This window comes from Bos indicus x Bos taurus, chromosome 20 (assembly GCF_003369695.1).
Source record: "Bos indicus x Bos taurus breed Angus x Brahman F1 hybrid chromosome 20, Bos_hybrid_MaternalHap_v2.0, whole genome shotgun sequence".
In the NCBI taxonomy this organism is placed as follows: domain Eukaryota; kingdom Metazoa; phylum Chordata; class Mammalia; order Artiodactyla; family Bovidae; genus Bos; species Bos indicus x Bos taurus.
The window spans coordinates 50,243,253-50,268,073 of NC_040095.1; the positions used below are offsets into that span (position 1 = coordinate 50,243,253).

The following is a 24,821-nucleotide window of genomic DNA, read 5'->3' on the forward strand; positions in this document are numbered from 1 at the left end:
ACTTTTATGATACAGAATGTAAATCAAATGTTACCCATAGTTTAAAGACTTCAGGTAGCTAACTATTAGGTACAATATGAAGTCTAATTTCCTCTACATGATAATCAGGTCCTCCACACTTTGAACAGTTATCCACTTCAGTGCCATTTGCTGTGGTTTTCCATGTTCAAGTTCCAATTTAAAGAGTAAGGAAAAAAAAAAAAAAAAACTGCAATCAAAAAAATAAATAAATAAAATAAAATTCTAAAAAAAAAAAGAGTACAGTATACATTTTTCTTCACAAGAAAATATAGTGCACTAGTTAGAAATGCTTCATCAGAAGGTTACATTTAAGACATAAAACAGTTAAGGAGTAGGTGGTGAGTGAAGGAGTAAGAAGATGAGAATTCTTATGAGTTGGGAAATTTTATGTGTGTACAGATAAGAATGTGTGAGTTTACATCACTCAGAACTAAAAGTTCCATGACATAGCATGTATTGTCTATTTGTAGTTGGCTGTGTATAGGTCGTGTGACATATATTTACATTTCTAAACAAATGGGAGTGAAGAAGGCTATTTCTCAGTGCTCATTTTTGTATTTCCCCAGAATTCAGTTTGCCTTTTATGCCATGAAGTATTCACCTTAAGTGTTTGGAGAAAAACAGTTACATACAAAATAGTTATTTAAAAACTTTTTCTTTTCCCATTTGGATTTCCTGGAGTACAGAATGCAACTATACTCTTACTAGTAAAACAAACTGAATTTAACTTAAAAAAATATAAATCATTGTTTTTCTAGGTAGAAAATTTATGACATTTCTTCCTTAGTTTCATTGTTTCACCTCTCTTTTAGCATTTTAGGTCTGCAAGACCATTAAAATAATTCACTTTAGACTAAAGAGAACTTGGGGAAACATCTAATACCCAATTATGTTATTTTACACTTCATCAAAATATGAACTGTCCCAGCTTTGCAAAGCACTCAGTAGGCATTCTGTGAGTCAAAGAAGTCCAAGAGAATAGGAAATTCTCTAACATCATGACCTCATGGCCTTTTCCAGACTTGTTTCTCTGTTGATCTTTGGGTATCTCTGTCACTGAGCACATAATCTGAAAGTGCCAGGCCTCCCTGCCTGTGTGCTCTAGATTGAGCCATTGCTCCAGCTTACATATCCTGTAAGATCCAAAGGAAAACCCACATGAACTTTTCAGGCAACACAATGCTTCCAGTTTCTACAGGTAAATTCCAACTCGAATGACAGTGAATCATTCGTTGGCTCCAAAACACCCACCAGGACCAAATACCACACATTTAACCACAACATGTCTTAGAAACATTGTGTTTAAAACCCAAGTCAAGGGAGGGGATGTATGTATACCTACAGCTGATTCATGTTTAGATTTGACAGAAAACAACAAAATTCTGTAGAGCAATTATAATTCAATTAAAAATTAATTAATTAAACCAACAAACCAAGTCAGTATCTTGCTTTGCCTTCCACTTCAATTATGCCTTCACCATAATCATTCTGTGCTATGCCTTTTTATGTTTGTCTCCCTAACCAGTGGAATTAAAGGGCAGATATAGTGGCTTGAGCATTTGGCCTGAAATGAAGGCAGACAATAATGAATGAACTGAAGTCAAAGAGCCCTAATAACTATATTTTTGAGAGAGGTTATTTTTATATTCTTTTATTTTTCCACTAAAATATAATAAAGCAGAATTCTTAAGTAAGAGTTTTGGCAGAAGGCAAGTGTGAGCATGAATATGATATTAAGACTTCTTCATATTCATTATAGTATCTGTGAGTGCTAAGTCACTTCAGTCATACCTGACTGGCTCTTTGTGACCCCATGGACTGTAGCCAGCCAGTCTCCTCTGTCCATGGGATTCTCCAGGCAACAATACTTGAGTGGGTTGCCATGCCCTCCTCCAGGAGATCTTCCTGACCTGGGGATTGAACTCAAGGTAAAGGTTGGTTCTTTACCACTAGCATCACCTCGGAGAAGGCAATGGCACCCCACTCCAGTACTTTTGCCTGGAAAATCCCATGGACGGAGGAGCCTGGTTGGCTGCAGTCCATGGGGTCGCTAGAGTCTGACACAACTGAGCGACTTCCCTTTCACTTTTCACTTTCATGCATTGGAGAAGGAAATGGCAACCCACTCCAGTGTTCTTGCCTGGAGAATCCCAGGGACGGGGGAACCTGGTGGGCTGCCGTCTATGTCGCACAGAGTCGGACACGACCGAAGCGACTTAGCAGCAGTAGCAGTAGCAGCAGCAGCAGCAGCAGCAGCAGCAGCATCACCTAGGAAGCCCCAGTAGTATCTGTAGTCTTTACTATTATTTCTCTGGGAGTTCATTTCTGTAGACATAGTACTTGAAATTGAGTCTTTGTGATACTCTGCAAAGGAAGTTTGCTTTAGATCTTTTTTTCTCCCTTTGAATTATAAAAGATAGCCCTAGTCTTTTATTAAGCTTCTGGTAACAGAGTCCAAAAGACAACAAAATGCATCTTTATTTCTATTTACACAATACTGTATACTGAGTGGGTCAAAGTTTTGAGACCCTCTTTTATCTTTAGCTTTTTTTTTCTCTTCCATTCAAGTCTCACAAATATTTTACTTGATTTCTTATATTCTGGGCTTCCAGTGTTATCTATATTTTGGGAGCACTTTGCTGCATGCAATCTACTCATTTATGTCTTGTGTTTTCAATCATCTTCTTTTATACAGAAACACTTCCAGTACTGAAGTGTTTGAGCACTACCTCCTATATTTCACTTAAAACATCATGACACTAGAAATCAATTTATTCAGTTGTATACAGAAAATAGAACTAACACTCATCAGCACATTTTTTCCATTTAGAAAAAAAAAAAAAAAAAAACTTGTGTCTTGTGGTTTAGCTCTACACACATTTTATTTAAAGACTTTTTCAAATATTTATTCCCTGAAAAAGCTTTAAACATTTATTTCTCCAAAGTCATCACAATGGCTAGTATCTTCAATTTCACGTTTTATCAGTTTTACTCTCAATCATGATAGCAAGTGTTTGCCACATAGGGGAAACTATTCTTTTCTACTCTGGTTTATTTAGATTAAGATACATATTTCTTGAATCAACAGAATACAATAATTTTGAAAATAAAACATGCACTACTCCCACATCTACTTACCGATATAGTACTGAATTAATATTGAAAAAGAAGAGGTCCTAATTAATAAGCAAATATTGATTATATTTTTTATAAGACAAAGTTAGAAAACCTAGGAATTATGAGGGATTATTTGAGAGTCATCTATTTTGTCATGCTCTTCTTGGAGAAATTTTGAGCCATAGAACTCAGTGTGCAATTTCATTTATAATTAAATTGCTTATAAATGAGATAAAAATATTCACTCAAGTACAATATGAGTTTATTTGGACATTTGCCTTGAATGTTTAAATATCATCCTAATTTTAAAAATCACAAGTTGTTGATTATGGATAAAGCCTCTCTGTAAAAGAACCTTTCAATAACAATATTTTAATAATTTTTCTTACACATTAATTATTTGTGTATCTTGGCATTTTGAGTTTTAGCTTATTTTTGCCTGTATTTAAGTTGTTAAAGTGTTCATTGCTTTCAAGATTTGGAATCATTAAGCAGGATGAGCTGGGCCATCAGAATGAAAACTAATGTTAGGAGATGAAGGGGAAATTCAAATCATCTAATGTCTTCTACTTATGCAGTTCTGAGTTTGAAGTCTTCCATGATTCTGTATACAGTTTCCTTTGGGAGCCTGCTCTGTTTCCATATAACAGGTATAAGCTTGAAATGTAAAAACTCTAATGAAAACAACTGAACCTAAATTTTCTTATTCAAGCATACTATAGGATTTTACAGATGTATTTTGTTCAGAACTAGATAGCATGATGATTCGATAGATTATGATGAGATATTGCATTAATAGAGGAATAGTGAAGTGAAGTGAAAGTCATTCAGTCGTGTTTGACTCCTTGTGACCCCATGGACTATGCAGTCTATGGAATTCTTCAGACCAGAATACTGGAGTGGGTAGCGTTTCCCTTCTCCAGGGGATCTTCCCAACCCAGGGATCTAACCCAGTTCTCCTTCATTGCAGGCAGAGTCTTTACCAGCTAAGCCACAAGGGAAGCCCAAGAATACTGGAGTGGGTAGCCTATCCCTTCTCTAGCGGATCTTCCCAACCCAGGAATTGAACCAGGGTCTCCTGCATTGCAGGCAGATTCTTTACCAACTGAGCCATCAGGGAAGCCCTAATAGAGGTATAATCAATACCAATTTAATAGATTGCTGTAACAAGTATTGAAAATTAAATGGAGAAGAGAGGACAAAATATGTAGGTTTATTAAATTTTAAAACAATAAACCATGGTTTTAAATATATTGGAGTTTCCTGCAACAAGATGTCATCATGATATGTGCACACCTGGAATGTTGGACTGTTTTTGTTAGTTTTCCAAATATAGACAACTACAGTAAAATTCCTACTCTGCAGCATTGACACTATATCAGATTTGCACCTTTTTCTGTTCAGTCTCTGTTAAACCAGGTACACACATAATAAGACAGTGATATTTTGCAGTCTTTCTTATGTCACTTTTTTGCACTACTCATTAGAAGTAAGGGAAGGTGACCTTATTTTGTTTAAATAGCTGCTATTGTTGTGGGGTTTGGCGGAGTGATAATTGGATGTCTCCAAATAGTCTCTGAAGACCAATTAACAAAAGGAAGATATGCATTGTGACTGTCTCTGTTTCAATTAAATGTCTACTTTAAATGGTACTCAGTAGAGATACAGCTTCCATATATACAAACTATCTTATGCTATATTCATACAAAAATTATACTTTGCAGAAATTAATTTATAAATATGAAACTGTTTTCTTTCAACTGTAAGATGAAACAATCATACTTCACACAATGTAAATATTTTTAACCTTCTAAATTTCTGTCATAATCATACAGCTCAGTTGCTAGAATAACAAACTAAACAACATATTTTAAGTTATATGATTTTCCTATTCATAGGCAAAAGTATTTAATTTTGAAAATGTCTCATATCTTCACAAATTGATCTTTACCTTTAACATAATTACATTTAAAAAAATCATAATGTGATACACCTTTGTTTGCTTAACTCTTCAAAACAATATAATGATGACAATCTTCATTTAGAGAAGAATAATGAAGAGATATTTGAATCAGAATGGCATGACATTTCTGACTTCATGATTTAGGGACTACATCTGAAACAAAAGAGGTTTTGTTCCATTGTGATTGTAGACAGGTCAAAGAGGGGTTCATGATTTTCAGAAGACCTAATACTGAGAAATATTTCATATTTATAATATGCAAGTATATTTAATCAGCCTATAATAATTAACTATGTACCAGGTTCTTTTCATGCATTCATCATACATAGTTATTCTCATACCAACCCATCATGTATGTGCTATCATAATCCCTATTTCAAGTTGAGGAAACAGACCATGGTTCTCTGAGCTTTTCCAGGGTCATGCAGATAGCAAAGGACAGTACACTGTGTTTCCTAACAATTATTTATAATATATTATTATATTATATTATACATTATTTATAATATAAATAATTAAATATGATAAAGGGGGAATTTCAAGTCCATAGTTTGTGAAAATTATCCAATTAAAGCTTTTTTTTTTTTTTTTGCTTAATTACAGAGGGGGTGTCCTAGGTGGTACTAATGATTAAGAACCCTCATATCAATGCAGATTAGACATAAGAGACATGGGTTCAATCCTTGGGTTGGGAAGATCCCCTGGAGATGGTAACAGCAGCCCACTCCAGTATTCTTGTCCGGAGAATCTCATGGACAGAAGAACCTGGCTGGCTACAGTCCATGGGGTCGCAAAAAGTCAGATACGACCAAAGCAACCAATCACACACACAGCACAGAGTATTCACAAAAGCTAAATACTTACTGATGACATTAATACAGATAGATTCTTGTTTAGTTTAAGATTCAAACACAAAAAAGAAGAACAAAACATAGAGATGGCTATCTTTAAATTTTATGAGAGAAACATGTCCTTTAAGGTGATACACCATTAATTCCTTTAAATTATAAAAAGCTCTTAACATGTCTTGAGAAAAAAATTGATTTCTCAGTAGAACAATTAGCTAAATAATTCAAAAAGATGAAATTTTGATTATCAGTTAGAACTAATAATTAACTAAGTTCAAATTAATGGATGTTTTTAGTGATTAAAATGGATTTCATAACAAAAAGCATGTTCTGTAATACTGGTATGATACAAAGCAGTACATTTTCAGGTAAGGCAATTTGTTATTCTGTGTCAAAAATATTTAAAAAATATATGTATCCTTTGAACCATAAATTCTACTTCTAACAGAGTATTACAAATGTATTTCAAGTAACATAATGTCCAACAGTAGAAACCTGGCTTAAGCTACAGAACATGACATACCAGCTAAAAAATGCCTCAAGTAGTCAAAGACTGACAGGAAGTTTTCTGTAGTTAGAATGAAATTATGTCAGCCATTGAAGGACTTGACTATTTTAATACAGATTTTTTTTTCATGAGTTAGAGATAAAAATTATTATGCCAGAGTAGCATTTTTAAAATGTCTTGCTGTCTTTAATATAGTAATATACAATTGATGTACAAAATACAATAGCCTTACTGTTTCAAAATATGTACTACAGTGACCCATACATAAAATAATCAGTATGCTTTAGTATAGTTACCTTTACTAATTTGTCTTCCCCATACATTAACTTGAACTCACAGTCTTAGAAATAAGAATGCTTAAAATCTAGATGAGTGAAGCCTGAGAAACATACATTAGCACTCATGATAGACAACCATCTGATCATTTGTGTTTCACTTGTTCTATTACAATTTATCAGATCGGTACTCCTTCCCCACACAAAAGTTTTCTCTAATACAAGATAGTATACTTAATAGCATGTATTATGTTTCCAGGGAAACACTACTGACAGGATGTATTGAGAAGTAGGGCTGGGCATAGGGTGAGAAGACAGAGAAGAGGAGAGGGAGGGAGAGGTTTATTATAAGGAATTGGTGCAAATGACTGGAACCTGAGGAGTCCCAAATTTGCTGGATGAGTCATCAAGACTGAGGCCAGGTCCCAAGTAGTGTTGTTGTTCAGGCACTCAGAAGTATCCAACATTTTGTGGCTATATGGACTGTAGCATGCCAGGCTTCCCTGTCCTTCACTATCTCCTGGAGTTTGCTCAAACTCATGTCCATCAAGCCAATGATTCTATCCAACCATCTCATCCTCTGTTGCCCTCTTCTCATTCTGCCCTCTATCTTTCCCTGATCAGGGTTTTTTCTAATGATTTGGCTCTTCACATCAGGTGGCCAAGATATTGGAGCTTCAGTTTTAGCATCAGTCCCTAAAATAGATATTCAGGGTTGATTTCCTTTAGGATTCACTGGTTGGAACTCCTTGCTGTCCAAGGGACTCTAAAGAATCTTCTGCAGCACCAAAATTCATAGGCATCAATTCTATGGCACTCAGATTTGTTATGGTCCAACTCTCACTTCTGTACGTGACTACTGGAAAAACCATAGCTTCGACTATACAGTCCCACATATATTTCTAGTTTAATTCTGAGGTCCTGAAAACCAGGGAAACCAATGTGGTTCCAGTCAAAAGGCCTGCAAGCTCAAGACTCAGGAAGATCCTAAGTTTCATTTCAAAAGCAGTCAAGCAGGGGGAATTCTACTCAGAGGAGGGTCAGCCTCTTTCTTCTATTCAGGTCTTAAACTGATTGGACGGTACCTACCACAGCTGTTAGAAAATAATCTACTTAGTCAACACATTTAAAAGTCAATCTCATCTAAAAACACCTTGACATAAATGCCCAGCATAGTGTCTGGCCAAATATCTGGGCAGTCCATGACTCAAATTGTCCCATAAAATTAAACATCTCATAAAAGAATGTGTATATGTGGAGGGGACTGTAGCTGTATATATGTATATGTGACTATATATATGTCTGTGCCTATATGGAGAAGGCAATGGCACCCCACTCCAGTACTCTTGCCTGGAAAATCCCATAGACAGAGGAGCCTGGTGGGCTGCAGTCCATGGGGTCGCTGGGAGTCAGGCACGACTGAGCGACTTCACTTTCACTTTTCACTTTCATGCATTGGAGAAGGAAATGGCAACCCACTCCAGTGTTCTTGCCTGGAGAATCCCAGGGACAGGGGAGCCTGGTGGGCTGTCGTCTATGGGTTTCACAGAGTTGGACCTGACTGAAGTGATTTAGCAGCAGCAGCAGTGGCTATATATATGTAATATTGTATGTAATATGTAATATTGTATGTAAATATACTTTTAAGTTGCATAATAGGTCCTAAATGTGTCCATCAATATACTTTTGTTAATTTAAGTAGCCTACCATGTGGGTTTGATAGGTCCTTCATCTGAATGTCAGCAGTAGAAAATTGAAACTTCTGGAGTTGAGACAATTCTTCACGTTATCTGCTTTTGTTATCCTCCAGAGAAAAATGGAAGAGTAATCCATGTGTCATCTATACTTCCTTGGAAATGTTTTCATAGGTTTTCTAAAGATGAGACCCACTCTGATTCTTTATCACCCTGCTTTCCTACAACAAGTCATGCAGACTCATTTCACTTTTTTCCTCATTACTGTTTTATTTTGGTTTCTTGTTTAAGACAGGAGGCTGAGCACCGTAACTCCTTGTTTTGCTGCTGTTATTGTTTCAAGATGCCTAAAGCATTTTACTCAAAAGAAGGGCATCTGTGTAAAGGTCTTTCTGGTTGACTTCCCAATACCTATTTCAACCCAAGTCACTGTAAGCCCATGCATCCACTAGATACTGGTGTACTGTTGAATGCTTGACCCAACATTGATCAGTAGAGTGTAGAAGGAAGAGCGCTGAGAGAGATTCTGGGGATGAGTCACTGCTCCTGTAAGGAGATACTCTAGCATGTTGTGCCATGCTTCTGTGAACATTGCCACATTAGATGTTACTCTGACATGTGCTGCAGCCGTCTTTTTTAAGACTGAGGGAGTCTACCTTAAAAGCCAAATCTTTCACATATTGTTCATGGGACAGTGGAGACTGAAAGGTAGCCTATGGGGTTTTTAACTGCCGTGTCACCCAGTTTTTCAAGCCACTCTCCTCTAGACATCATGCTTGGGAATGCAAGCAGATAAAATTCTTATTATCTAAGTCAGTTGATTTGAAACGTTCAGATGCTTGCCACTGCTATATGATATAATGCTAGAATAAAAATAGCAAATATTAAAAATAACCTACTTGTTTCATTAAAGTGGTGGTGGTTCAGTCACTAAGTTGTGTCCAACTCTTGCAACCCCATGGACTGTAGTCCACCAGGCTCCTCTGTCCATGGGATTTCTCAGGCATGAATCCTAGAATGGGTTGCCATTTCCTTCTTTGGGGGTTCTTCCTGACCCAGGGAGCAAATGATTGCAGGCAGATTCTTTATTACTGCGCCACCAGGAAAGCCCTAAAGTCTACTTTGTACCTCTAGAAACATGTATGTTCAATAATGTAACAGCTAAGTTTCTGTATATGTCACTACAGATTCTCAAACTGTAAGTAATGCTTGGACCTATTTTTGGGCATGGTTCATAAATGTTTTTCATTGAAAGTCATGTAGAAGTTTTCCTTCAAGTGTGCTTACTTTTTAATGTGATGATACAATAGAAGGAAAACAATGAATGCCTCTTACCTTCAAACAAATAATTCACTTTTCTCAGAAACTTTCAAACTAAATATCACTTGAGTTTTGCTAGAAGATTCATTTTGATATTTGGCAAAACTAATACAATTATGTAAAGTTTAAAAATAAAATTAAATTAAAAAAAAAAAGAAATCTTCTTCTACATAACTAAGATGTTACAATGTTTAAGATTTTCAAATTAGAGTGGCAAAGGCCCTTGAAATTCCTTACTGTTTCTGAAGTATACCACAGTTATATTTTTTTCTTATAAATGGAGATGTTTAATAATACAAGAATGTTTATTTCATACAGTATTTTTCAAAACAGATTTTCTCTCTTACAATAACACTAAGCTACTTCATTTAGAGACCACAGTTCCATAAATAATATAATCTTAGCATATTGAAATTTGGTAATGTGGAAGTGTTCTCTGAAGCACAAAACTATTTAGCTAACCCCAACCATCTCGTCCCAACTCTTCGAAAGTGAAGTATTAAAATATCTACACATGTAATCAATAATGAATTCAACAAAGTATATAATTATATGTGTCATATCTTTGCTCCACATCTCAAATATATCAGCCCTAAAAATACTAACAGGGAATCACCTGGAGAAGCCATTTTCTTGAGTCATTGTATATTATGTAAGTATGATGTTTGTATATTTACATTTTGGCCAAAAATAAGTAATAAAATCAGTGGAAAATATTTCTATTCATGTAAATATTATTTTAATCTCACTTTGAAAATTTAAACTACAGCCAAAGCCTTATGTGGTTTTTCATATTGAGTTTAGGTACCATGCTATGCCTCTTTAGATTTCAAGGAAACCTACCAGTTAGCACATTGTAAACATCAAGTAAATATTTAATAATGACTTCTAATCACTCCCATAAACAAAAGGAAAATCAAAAGCAGTAGCCTCTTGAAAAACTCACTCTAAGATATAATTGAAATTGAGTGTTTCTTATACTTAATGAATATGTAAGTAGAGACGGCTGGAATATTCAGCATAGCTACATGAATGTGTGCATATAAAATAACATTCTGATCATGTAGAAAATGAGGTTAATACTGAACAAATTAGTGAGGTAATTCAAGCAAGGAGAATCCCCTCTAAGAATAGCTGAATGAGACCTGTGTTATATAAATAAATGATATAAAATTAAGGACATTTTTTCCTGAGTGATACAGTGTTAGTTCAGTTTCCAAATATGGAAGGCTACACTGCACTGTAAATAATCTGCATATAAATAAGAACATTGTGTTTCTTATTAGAGACTAGAAAGAATATGAAAATTATACGTGAACCTATTACTGGTTCAAAATAACAAGTTATTTATTATTCTAATTGAGAAATCACAAATTTCATTTAAATTTAACATCTTAAAATACACTGTGTGGTCTAAGTTGGTACAGTCATATCTGACTCTGTGACGCTATGGGCTGTATCCCACCAAGCTCCTCAAAACAATGGGATCTGCCAGGCAAGAGTACTGAAGTGTTTTGCCATTTCCTCCTCTCAATGATCATCACCACCCAGGGATAAAATCTCATTTCTTATGTCTCCTGCATGGACATGCAGATTCTTTACCACTAGCACCACTTCAGTTCATTTGCTCAGTCCTGTCCAACTCTTTGCAACCGCATGGACTGCAGCACACCAGGCTTCCCTGTCCAACATCAACTCCCAGAGCTTGCTCAAACTCATGTCCATTGAGTCAGAGATACCATCCAACCATCTCATCTTCTGTCACCCACTTCTCCTCCTGCCTTCAATCTTTCCCAGCATCAGGGTCTTTTCCAGTAAGTCAGTTCTTTGCATCTGGTGGCCAAAGTATTGGAGCTTCAGTTTCAGCATCAGTCCTTCCAGTGAATATTCAGGACTGATTTCCTTTAGGATTAACTGGTTTGATCTCCTTGTAGTCCAACATGCCACAGTTCGAAAGCATCAGTTGTTTGGCATTCAGCAGTCAGGAAGCCCTAAATACATTCAGTTCAGTTCAGTTCAGTTCCGTCGCTCAGTCCTGTCAGACTCTTTGCAACCCTCTTGACTGCAGCACACCAGGCTTCTCTGTCCATCACATTAATCCATGATAAAACAAACAAACAAACATCCAGTTTAATGTCATTCCTCTCTACATCAAGCAGGATCTTGTGGCTTAATGTATCCCTCTATTTTATATATGTTGAAGCTAGAGTGCCTGATGAACTATGGACGGAGGTTCGTGATATTGTACAGGAGACAGGGATCAAGACCATCCCATGGAAAAGACATGCAAAAAAGCAAAATCGCAGTCTGGGCAGTCCTTACAAATAGATGTGAAAAGAGGAGAAGGGAAAAGCAAACGAAAAAAGGAAAGATATAAGCATCTGAATGCAGAGTTCCAAAGAATAGCAAGGAGAGATAAGAAAGCCTTCCTCAGCGATCAATGGAAAGAAATAGAGGACAACAACAGAATGGGAAGGATTAGAGATCTCTTCAAGAAAATTAGAGATACTAGGGGAACATTTCATGCTAGAATAGGCTCAATAAAGGACAGAAATGTTATGGACCTAACAGAAGCAGAAGATAATAAGAAGAGGTGCCAAGAATACACAGAAGAACTGTACAAAAAAGATCTTCATGACCAAGATAATCACGATGGTGTGATCACTCACCTAGTGCCAGACATCCTGGAATGTGAAGTCAAGTGGGCTTTAGAAAGCATCACTATGAACAAAGCTAGTGGACATGATGGAATTCCAGTGGAGCTGTTCCAAATCCTGAAAGATGATGCTGTGAAAGTGCTGCACTCAATATGCCAGCAAATTTGGAAAACTCAGCAGTGGCCACAGGACTGGAAAAGGTCAGTTTTCATTCCAATCCCAAAGAAAGGCAATGCCAAAGAATGCTCAACTACCACAATTGCACTCATCTCACACACTAATCAAGTAATGCTCAAAATTCTCCAAGCCAGGCTTCAGCAATACGTGAACCATGAAATTCCAGATGTTCAAGCTGGTTTTAAAAAAGGCAGAAGAACCAGAGATCAAATTGCCAACATCCACTGGATCATGGAAAAAGCAAGAGAGTTCCAGAAAAACATCTATTTCTGCTTTACTGACTATACCAAAGCCTTTGACTGTGTGGATCATAATAAACTGGAAAATTCTGAAAGAGATGGGAATACTAGGCCATCTTACCTGTCTCCTGTGGAAGAAGTGGACACGTCAAGAAGCAACAGTTAGAACCGGACATGGAACAACAGAGTGGTCCCAAATGGGAAAAGGAGTATGTCAAGGCTGTATAATGTCACCCAGCTTATTTAACTTATATGCAGAGTACATCATGAGAAACGCTGGACTAGAAGAAGCACAAGCTGGAATCAAGATTGCTGGGAGAAATATCTATAACCTCACATATGCAGATGACACCACCCTTATGGTTTAAAGTGAAGAGGAGCTAAAGAGCTTCTTGATGAAATTGAAAGTGGAGAGTGAAAAAGTTGGCTTAAAGCTTAACATTCAGAAAACTAAGATCATGGCATCTGGTCTCATCACTTCATATAAAATAGATGGAGAAACAGTGGAAACAGTGTCAGACTTTATTTTGGGGGCTTCAAAATCACTGCAGATGGTGATTGTAGCCATGAAACTGAAAGACACTTGCTCCTTGGAAGGAAATTTATGACCAACCTAGATAGCATATTCAAAAGCAGAGACATTACTTTGCCAACAAAAGTCTGTCTAGTCAAGGCTATGGTTTTTCCTGCGGTCATGCATGGATGTGAGAGTTGGACTGTGAAGAAAGCTGAGCGCCGAAGATTCGATGCTTTTGAACTGTGGTGTTGGAGAATACTCTTGAGATTCCATTGGACTGCAAGAAGATCCAACCAGTCCATTCTAAAGGAGATCAGTCCTAAGTGTTCATTGGAAGGACTGATGCTAAAGCTGAAACTCCAATACTTTGGCTACCTCATATGAAGAGTTGACTCATTGGAAAAGACCCTGATGCTGGGAGGCATTGGGGGCAGGTGAGAAGGGGACGACAGGATGACATGGCTGAATGGCATCACCGACTCGATGCACATGGGTTTGGGTGAATTCTGGGAATTGGTGATGGACAGGGAGGCCTGGCGTGCTGTAATTCATGGGGTCGCAAAGAGTTGGACATGACTGAGGTACTGAACTAAACTGAACTGAAGCTAAAGACTAAAGAAGATGCCTCAGATCTCAAAGCATATAAGTTTCAGAATTAGGTTTGGAAACTAAATGCACATGATTATTCCCCTTTACTATTTCACTAATATTAAATTCTTAGTAAGGGGGCAAAAAAGATTCAGCTCTTTTTGGAACTTAAACAATGCAATTTGAGATGACACCACTGAATTATAGTTTATAAACATTTATCCCTTGAAATGGAGTAACTACAGTTAAATATTAAAGATGTTTCCCCCCTAAAATATTTTCCTGAGAAAGGGGGCAAAAGAAAATCAATGTGTAATAATTTATCCTCTAAACTATGTGAATCTTCAGTTTTCAAGGGTTTGACTGAGCATATATTTACTTATTCATCCCCACAAAACACTGTTGAAGCATCAAAACAAGAAAAAATATCTTAAAATATAACATTTTTTAAAATGACAGTGACAAGCAGAAAGGGCTGCAGAAAGCATTGATGCATTCATTTGATGGATTTCATGAGGACAAAATACAGGGAGAACCACAATGATGGACATGTAAGGGCAAAGGACACCAGTCAGAGCATTTACAAGAGAAGACTCTTCTAAGCAAGAGCTGTTTTTCATTGTAGAAAAACCCTGGAGCAGATATTTATGGTTTATGATCTATTCTGAAGAATATTTCATGTATTCTTGAGAAAAATGCATGTTCTGCTGTGATTGGCTGAAGTATTTTCTGGATGTCTGCATATTTAATTAATTTTTCAGTTCAGTTCAGTTGCGCAGTCGTGTCCGACTCTTTGTGACCCCAAGGACTGCAGCATGTAGGACTCCATGTACATCACCAACTGCCAGAGTTTACTCAAACTCATGTCCATTGAGTCAGTGATGCCATGCAACCATCTCATCTTCAGTTGTCCTCTTCTCCTCCCATCTTCAATCTTTCCCAACATCAGGGTCTTTTCAAATAAGTGTTTCAAAGAGTTAAACTTCTCAAAGGTTTTATTCTATGATATTTTATTTTAAATATGAATTTATTTTTCAGGATGATGCACAGTTCAGTTCATTTCAGTCACTCAGTCGTATCTGACTCTTTGTGACCCATGGAATACAGCATGCCAGGCCACCCTGTCCATCACCAACTCCCAGACTTTACTCAAACTCATGTCCATTGAGTGATGCCATCCAACCATCTCATCCCTTCTCCTCCAGCCTTCAATCTTTCCAGCATCAGGGTCTTTTCAAATGAGTCAGCTCTTTGCATCAGGTGGCCAAAGTATTAAAGTTTCAGCTTCAACACCAGTCCTTCCAATGAACATTAAGGACTGATCTCCTTTAGGAGAGTCTAGTTGGATCTCCTTGCAATCCAAGGGACTTTCAAGGGTCTTCTCCAACACCACAGTTCAAAAACATCAATTCTTGGGAGCTCAGCTTTCTTTATAGTCTAACTCTCACATCCATACGTGACTACTGGTAAAACCATAGTCTTCACTAGATGGACCTCTGTTGGCAAAGTAATGTCTCTGCTTTTTAATAACCTGTCTGTTGCTGCTGCTGCTGCTAAGTCGCTTCAGTCCTGTCCAACTCTGTGCGACCCCATAGACAGCAGCCCACCAGGCTCCCCAGTCCCTGGGATTCTCCAGGCAAGAATACTGAAGTAGGTTGCCATTTCCTTCTCCAATGCATGAAAGTGAAAAGTGAAAGTGAAGTTACACAGTCGTGTCTGACTCTTAGCAACCCCATGCACTGCAGCCTACCAGGCTACTCCATCCATGGGATTTTCCAGGCAAGAGTACTGGAGTGGGGTGCCATCACCTTCTTCGAATAAGCTGTCTAGGTTGGTCATAACTTTTCTTCAAAGGAGTAAGCGTCTTTTAATTTCATGGTTTTAATCACCATTTGCAGTGATTTTGGAACCAAAAAAGATAAAGTCTGATACTGTTTCCACTGTTTCCCCATCTATTTCCCATAAAGTGATGGGACCAGATGCCATGATCTTTGTTTTTTGAATGTTGAGCTTTAAGCCAGCTTTTTCATTCTCCTCTTTCATTTTCATCAAGAGGCTCTTTAGTTCTTCTTAAATTTCTGCCATAAGGGTGGCGTCACCTGCATATCTGAGGTTATTGATATTTCTCCCAGCAATCTTGATTCTAGCTTGTGCTTCTTCCAGCCCAGGGTTTCTCATGATGTACTCTGCATATAAGTTAAATAAGCACGGTGACAATATATACCATGACATACTCCTTTTCTATTTGGAAACAATCTGTTGTTCCATGTCCAGTTCTAACTGTTGCTTCCTGACCTGCATACAGATTTCTCAAGAGGCAGGTCAGGTGGTCTGGTATTCCCATCTCTTTCAGAATTTTCCAGTTTATTGTGACCCACACAGTCAAAGGCTTTGGCATAGTCAATAAAGCAGAAATAGATGTTTCTCTGGAACTCTCTTGCTTTTTTGACGATCCAGCAGATGTTGGCAATTTGATCTCTGGTTCCTCTGCCTTTTCTAAAACCAGCTTGAACATCCGGAAGTTCAAGGTTCGTGTATTGCTGAAGCCTGGCTTGGAGAATTTTGAGCATTACTTTACTAGCGTGTGAGATGAGTGCAGTTGTGTGGTAGTTTGAGCATTCTTTTGCGTTGCCTACTTAGGGATTGGAATGAAAACTGACCTTTTCCAGTCCTGTGGCCACAGCTGAGTTTTCCAAATTTGCTGGCATATTGAGTGTAGCACTTTCACAGCATCATTTTTTAGGATTTGAAATAGCTCAACCGGAATTCCATCACCTCCATTAGCTTTGTTCATAGTGATGCTTTCTAAGGCCCACTTGACTTCACATTCCAGGATGTCTGGCGCTAGGTCAGTGATCACACCATCGTGATTATCTGGGTCATGAAGATTTTCTTTTTGTACAGTTCTTCTGTGTGTTCTTGCCATCTCTTCTTAATATCTTCTGCTTCTGTTAGGTGCATACCATTTCTGTCCTTTATCGAGCCCATCTTTGCATGAAATGTTCCTTTGGTATCTCTGTATTTCTTGAAGAGATCCCTAGTCTTTCCCATTCTGTTGTTCTCCTCTATTTCTTTCCATTGATCGCTGAAGAAGGCTTTCTTATCTCTTCTTGCTATTCTTTGGAACTCTGCATTTAGATGTTTATATCTTTCCTTTCTCCTTTGCTTTTCGCTTCTCTTCTTTTCACAGCTATTTACCTGGGGCCAAACTTTGGTGGAAGTAATGAAGATAATGGTGACCTCCCTTAAAAGATCCCAGGCATGTACTGCTACACTTAGTGCCCCCAATCCTGCAGCAGGCCGCCACTGACCTATGCCTTCACCTGAGATTTCTGAACACCCACAGGCAAGTCTCCTGTGGGGTCACTATTCCTTTCTCCTGGGTCCTTGTACACAAGGTTCTGTTTGTTGTGCTCTCCAAGAGTCTATTTCCCAGTCCTATATAAGTTCTGGCAGCTCTATAGTGGGTTTAATGGTGACCTCCTCCAAGAGGACTTATGCCATACCCACAACCAGAACCCCTGTCCCTGTGAGAGATCACTGTTAACCCATACCTCCACAGGAGACGCTCAGACACAGTTCTGTCTCAGTCTCTGTGGGGTCCTTGGGTCCTGGTGTGCACAAGGTTTGTTTGAGCCCTCTGAGTGTCTCTGGCAGGAATGGGGTTTGATAATAAATATGAATTTGCCCTTTCTACCATCTTGCTGGGGCTCCCCTTTGCCCTTGGATGTGGCGTATCTCCTCACAGCAGTTCAAGTGCCTACCATCTTACTGGGGTTTTTCTGACCTTGAAAGTGGGGTATCCTCTCAAGGCTGCTGCTCCTGACCTTTTCTTCCCTTCTTTGCACCTACCTATCAAAACCAGAAAGGGGTAAGACCTCCAATGTTTAGGAACTGGCTCTCGCAATTGTTAGCTGAGATTTCAGTGTCCACTGGCTCCAGTGGCCATGGGCAGGTTCCCCAGCCTCGAACTGCTCCTAAGTCACTAGAGTTCTGTGGCTGCAACAACTGGTAGTGTTCCCCAAATCTTGATTTCCTTGTTTACCTACTACATAATTCTTTTTATATGGTGTTACGGAGTTTTGAATTCTCCCTAGGTATATATCTATATCCATATATTTTTAATTGGTATCAGTTAATAATATATTGACTCAATGGACATGAGTTTGGATAAACCCTGGGAGCTGGTAATAGATAGGGAGGCCTGGCATGCTCTCAGATCCTTTTGTTCATCTATTTCTTCTTAATGTTTTCTTTTCTGTTTAAGCCAAGATTTCTGGTATTTCACTCAATTTGTCCAAAGAATTTTTTGCTACTATATTTTTGTCATTTACTTAATGCTTTCTGTAGAGTTTATCATATATGGGGCTTCCCTAGTGGCTCAGATGGTAAAGAATCTGCCTACAATGCAGGAGACCCAGGTTTGATCCCCAGGCCAGGAAGAATTCCTGGAGAATGGAATGGCTACCCACTCCAGTATCCTTGCCTGGAAAATCTCATGGACAGAGGAGCCTGGCAGGCTGAAGTCTATGGGGTCACAAAGAATCAAATGCGAATAACAATTTCATTTTTCTTTTTTTTTTTTTTCACTTTACCATATATATCTTGAAAGTGAAAGTTAAGTTGCTCAGTCATGTCCAAATACCTTAACTGATCAGAATTCCCTTCAGACTTATTTCAGTAAGACTAGAAACTGTACTGCTTTGTATTTTAATCCAACGTCCCAATTTATATATATATATATATATATAGCTTAAAGTAGCAATATATTATTATAATTGTTCCTTTCTATTCTTGTATATCTTTTTCAAAGTCTGAAAAAACAGAGCAATGATTTACTTAAAGGATTTATTGTGTTATCCTTCCTATATACCACTTCTGGTTCTCTTCATTAGTTCCTGAGAATTTAAGTTACCATCTGGGTGTTATTTCCTTATTCCAATACATCTTTGCTGTCATCTGCCTACTTTGTGTTCTTACTGTCAAATATAGTATATGTCTATATATTATAGTTCCAACAGTGTATTTATATATACATTATTTTATATAATTGCTTTTTAATCAGCTAAGACAAGAAAGAAAAAATAAGCCTGTATACTGTCTTTTATGATTATACAATGACTTTCTTGATTCCTTCCTCTCTTATTAAATCTCTGTGCCTCTGCTACAGAAAGGGTATACAGGTGATGGCATGCACTTCTGCAAATGACAACCCTACTTTATGAGCAAGAAGCTGGGTAGGGCAAGGGGATCTGGTGGTCTTTTCTTGCTTCTCCTAGAGTATACATTTCATTCTACAGTGAATTGGAAAGAGGACATTAAGGGCCCCAGTGTTCTCAGCTTGTTGCCTTCAGGGCAGAACTTTCACCCTACAAATTGGGGCTGGATAAAAGAAGAGATTCCACACCTCTCAGCTGCTTTTGCCTGGAAAAGAACCTCTGCTTGGAATGGCAAGAATGGTGGCATCTTGCTGTCCCTCTCTCCCCCAGCCCGCAACTGAGGCCCTGTAGCTCTGCCTTGAAAGTGAGGGGAAGAGGAAACTCATGCTTTTGGCTTCACAAACCCAAAAAAGAGCTTCCTTTATGCTAAACTGGGTAGCCAGGGAGGGAAGGAGCAGGTCTTGACTCAAATGCCATTTGTTGTTGTTAAGTTGCTCTGTCATGTCTGACTGTAACCCCATGGACTGCAGCACCCCAGGCTTCCATGTCCTTCACAATCTCCCAGAGTTTACTCAAATTAATGTCTATTGAGTCCATGATGCTACCTGACCATGTTCTCTGTCACTCCCTTCTCCTCCTCCCTCAGTCATTCCCAGCATCAGGGTTTTCTCCAGTGAGTTGACACTTCTCATTGGTTGACCAAAGGTGTGGAGCTTCAGCTTCAGCATCAGTCCTTCCAACAACTATTTAGGGTTGATTTCCTTTAGAATTGACTGGTTTGATCTCCTTGCAGTCCAAGGGACTCTCAAAAGAGTGTTCTCCAGCAGCACAGTTCAAAAGCAGCCATTCCCTTTTCCAGGGGATCTTCCCAAGCCAGGGATCGAATCCAGGTCTCCTGTATTGCAAGCAGATTCTTTACGACCTGAGCCACCAGGGAAGCCCATTCTAATGCCATATACTGGGGGTTTTCCCACATATGTAGTAGATTTTCTCAAATAATATTTTTTCACTTCACTCTTGGTAAATTTTCCAGTGAATTTATTATGTTTTAGTATTTTTCACCAGTTATTGTTTTGCTGGAGTGAGGGTCCAAAGAATTCCTCACATGACTATTCTAGCAGTTTACATTACTGTTGTAGTTTAGTCACTAAGTTGGGTCCGACTTTCTTGTAACCCCATGGATTATAGCCTGCCAGGCTCCTCTGTCCAAGGGATTTCCCAGGCAAAGATACTGGAGTGGGTTGTCAGTTCCTTCTCCAGGGTATCTTCCTAACCCAAAGATCAAACCCCCATCTCCTGCATTGGCAGGCAGATTCTTTACCACAAAGCCACCTGGGTTCAGCCAGTTTACATTATATTTCACTTAATTGACTGGCATACAAAAGTTTTATACTTATTTCATCATATTTTTTTTTATTTTTTATATTCAGAAAAACGAAGAAAAGTGTAGTTTTCTTCTAAAATATCTATACAGAGTGATAAATTATATTTCAAAATAAAACATCTGTCCTGAAAAAAAACATGGGAAATGGCTTTGATACAGGTTTTAAATGGTATTATCAGTCTTAAATTTCTTTCTTTAATATAAGAGAAAATAAATTTCTGAAATTCAAACAATGTGTAGTAATTATACTTCATTGTAGTATAAAAAACTAAATCTTAAAGAATGTATTTCTTTTTTGTACATGAATTCTCCAATTTTTAATAAAAATGATTATAAAATAAAATACACATAAAAAAATTTAAACCAAACCAACATAATTGTATTATGTTTTTTTCTTTATTGATGTTTGATCTCTTGTTTTAATCTTGGTTTCTTCCTTAACATATATGTGTGTGTTTAGGTGTATGTTTGAATCTTAGTATATTCAAACAAATATATGGTGTAATGAATACCAATATATTGTTTTCCTTTCTGTAAGAAGCAAAAGTACAGTAGAATTGGTGAATCAATAGTGGAGCTTTACCAAAAACCACAAGATTTACTTATAGCAGTTTAGTATAATAATATGAAAGCTTTTTTTTCCCTCATACATTTGAGAAAATTCAATACAACTAGGAAAAAGTGAAGCTATTACTGTAATAAAACCAAAAACTTAATGCTCTGACATAGAATATATTGTGAATTCATAACTTACTACTTTCATATCATGTCCTCAAATTAATATGTATATTAATATGTTATATCCCTAAATTTGTGGACATCCATGGCTATATTCCAGTTGTATTTTTTAACATGTTAGCACATTTATGGTAAAATAATATATTATTCTCTAAGTTAAAAAATTATTTATTTTTTTCATTGAAAGATAATTGCTTTGCAGAATTTTCTTCAGTTCAGTTCAGTTCAGTAGCTCAGTCATGTCTGACTCTTTGCGACCCTATGAATCACAGCACGCCAGGCCTCCCTGTCCATCAGCAACTCCTGGAGTTCACTCAGACTCACATCCATCGAGTCAGTGATGCCATCCAGCCATCTCATCCTCTGTCATCCCCTTCTTCTCCTGCCCCCAATCCGTCCCAGCATCAGAGTCTTTTCCAATGAGTCAGCTCTTCACATGAGGTGGCCAAAGTACTGGAGTTTCAGCTTTAGCATCATTCCTTCCAAAGAAATCCCAGGGCTGATCTCCTTCAGAATGGACTGGTTGAATCTCCTTGCAGTCCAAGGGACTCTTAAGAGTCTTCTCCAACACTGCAGTTCAAAACCATCAATCCTTCGGTGCTCAGCTTTCTTCACAGTCCACCTCTCACATCCATACATGACCACAGGAAAAACTATAGCCTTGACTAGACGGACCTTTGTTGGCAAAGTAATGTCTCTGCTTTTCAATATGCTATCTAGGTTGGTCATATTGTTAGTTTCTGCCAAACATCAACATGAGTCAGCCATATGCATATGTATGTCCACTCCCTCTAAAAAAAGATCTTGTAACGGAAGATTTTTGTGTATTTGCTATAATTTCAGAGATTACCATTCTCTGAAATCTCTGCAAGCTATATGTACTACATTCTTAAAAAAAAAAAAAAAAACACTTTTATATTGTAATATAGCCGATAACAATATTGTGATAGTTTCTGGTGCCCAGTCGAGCAATTCAGCCATACATATCACATGTATCCATTCCACCCCAAACTCCCTTTCCACTCAGGTTGCCACTTAACACTGCAGAGTTCCCTGCACACAGTAGATCCTTGTTGGTTATCCATTTTAAGTGCCAAAATTAATAGAAACATTTCTCTTGCATGTCATGTATCAACTTTATCAACATGTGAGGAAGAGTGCCAGAGGGAAATTCTGCTCTCTGTTTCCACCAGTTGAGTTATTTCCATGCAACAGTATCAAAACAGCCAAGTCAAGTCTGAGAAACAGCCATTTTGCTCATGGCTGAACCAGACATTGTCAATGTAATTGCGTTTCAAAAAAAATTTTTTTCCCCTAACATTTCCTAAGGCAGGTGTCTGTAAACCACAGGATACAACAATAAATCAAACTGGAATAAAAAAATATTAGACAAAGAAGACTATCACCACTGATGTTATATAATGTAAGGATTTCACTTCTAAAGAGTCCTGAGAACCATAGCTTTGGGATCTGCTGAAGGACCTGCACTAGGACCTTGCTGGTCTCTAGCTCTTTCTTACTCTGAAGTTTTCAGATACTCAGTGTTTTACCTTCTAAATTCTCACTGAATTGTCCTGTGTTTTATGTCCTTGTTTACAATGTCTAAAATCTCTACCTTTCTTCCTGGATTATTACAATCAGAGCCCATTTATCCCACTCCCCAAATCATCTCATTTTATCCAATACCAAGCAAAAGCTTTATAATAACTTGAAGCTGAATGTTGAAGGAGAAAATTAACATGAAAAAGAATAATATCTATTAAATTATACTGTTGTATAAAACTCAACATTTGTATAATGCTGAAAGGGTAAATGAATCTGTGGATTCTGCATTATTTGGTTAATAGCATCAATTAAAATCATATAATGAAATATATCTGTATCATACAAAGTTCCAGAATATTTTTTCCGTATTAAGTTTTAACTATATAATCCCATATTTTTAAAATCCCTATGTTTAATGTATCATAAGTTGCTTTCTGAATTTTTCCCCAAATATCTTATTTTTAAGTGGTGGTATAGTTCTTTTTTACATAACTCAACCTTATTTTCAGTTATATTTCTAATCTAAGTATTTTATATTTCTCCTTTTTAATTATGTCCAAATTACCTGTTTTTCTCACTCAGTAATTATTTATTGCACTAACTTCAGAATTAGTTATATTAATATTTTAATCAGTTAAATTAGTAGGTAAAAAAGTTGAGGAACAGATGTTTTTAAAATAAAACTAAACACAGTCTTTTGAGTTTTATAATTATGTTCTATTATGTAAAGATGTTTGATGTTTTTATTATTTATTTTCTAGCAAAAAATTAAGTAGACAGAAGAGAGTATAGAATTGTTTTGTACATGACATCATTAATTTCCTGATACATCTTGAAGTGAATATAGTAACATCATAAGATTACAATACATGTGACTATACCTGGAATTAAACATGCACGATAAAATATACAATAGTCATTGGTAAAAGATAATAGATAATACCTGCTGTTTTATTATAAAAATTAGTGAAAGGCCACTGGGAAATAAAAACAGATTTAGTAAAAACCTTGGGATGATTCTAGAATTTCATGAAATGCTTTTGTCATTATGTATCCTGGAAAGAAGCAAATGTGTAGTCTTAACTATACCTTATTCCATGAAGATTGTATTACTGGAAGTCTCCCTAAATGTATATATTTTCTGAATTAAATTTCAAATAAAGTGTTGCCTTTGCTGAATATGGACTCTATCAACATTACCTTAAAGTTCTATATTAAATGCACACAGCATTCCCATACTAGTTTGGAACAACTCTACAGAGCTTTGAAAATTCTTCTTGTGAGGAAAGGGATAATATGAATATAGCAAGATTTTGTTGCTATGACAACTATGACTTCTCTATTTCTAGTCTTTTTTACACTTAAACTTTCAGCCTTCAGGTTGTATTGCCGTTTTCCCTTGCTAATCTATCTGATACAAATGTGAAAATGCTGACTAAAATATAACAAGGAAAATATTCATAGAGTTTTTAGAAATATTATCCCTCATTGAAAAGAAACTTTAAAGTAAAAAAATGCTGACTCTAGCACACTGAATATTTATTTCCAATAATACTAATATATATATATATATATGTTTATAGGACATGTTATTAAAAGTATACTGTTTTGTTAAAACACTGAGTCTTAGAAAAAAGCAACAACAACAGCAAAACAAAGCTAAAATTCTCTCTTATAAATATATTTTACCAAATAACACAAGAAAGGTTTTGTTGGAGTCAAGCCATGTATTATCTCATCTCACTTATAGTATTAATTTATATGCACATCCATCTGTATTTACATATTATGTAATTGATCTACACATCTTATTTGTAGAATAGATATACACATGCACACACATATGTATATGTGTGTGTGTGTATAGGTCAGGCTTCCCGGGTAGCTCAGTTGGTAAAGAATCTGCTTGCAATGCAGGAGACCCAGGTTCAAACCCTGGGTGGAGAAGATGCCCTGGAGAAGGAAATGGCAACCCCCATTCCAGTATTCTTATCTGGAAAATCCCATGGACAGAGGAGCCTGGCAGGCTACAGTCCATGGTGTTACCAAGAGTGGAACACCACTTAATCAC

General features: G+C 37.1%; 1 protein-coding gene across 3 annotated transcripts in view; it reads left to right on the forward strand.

The window, feature by feature from the left end:
* Positions 1-24,821, forward strand: part of CDH12 (cadherin 12) — a 1,186,459-nt gene that overhangs the window by 122,507 nt on the left and 1,039,131 nt on the right. The window lies entirely within an intron of this gene.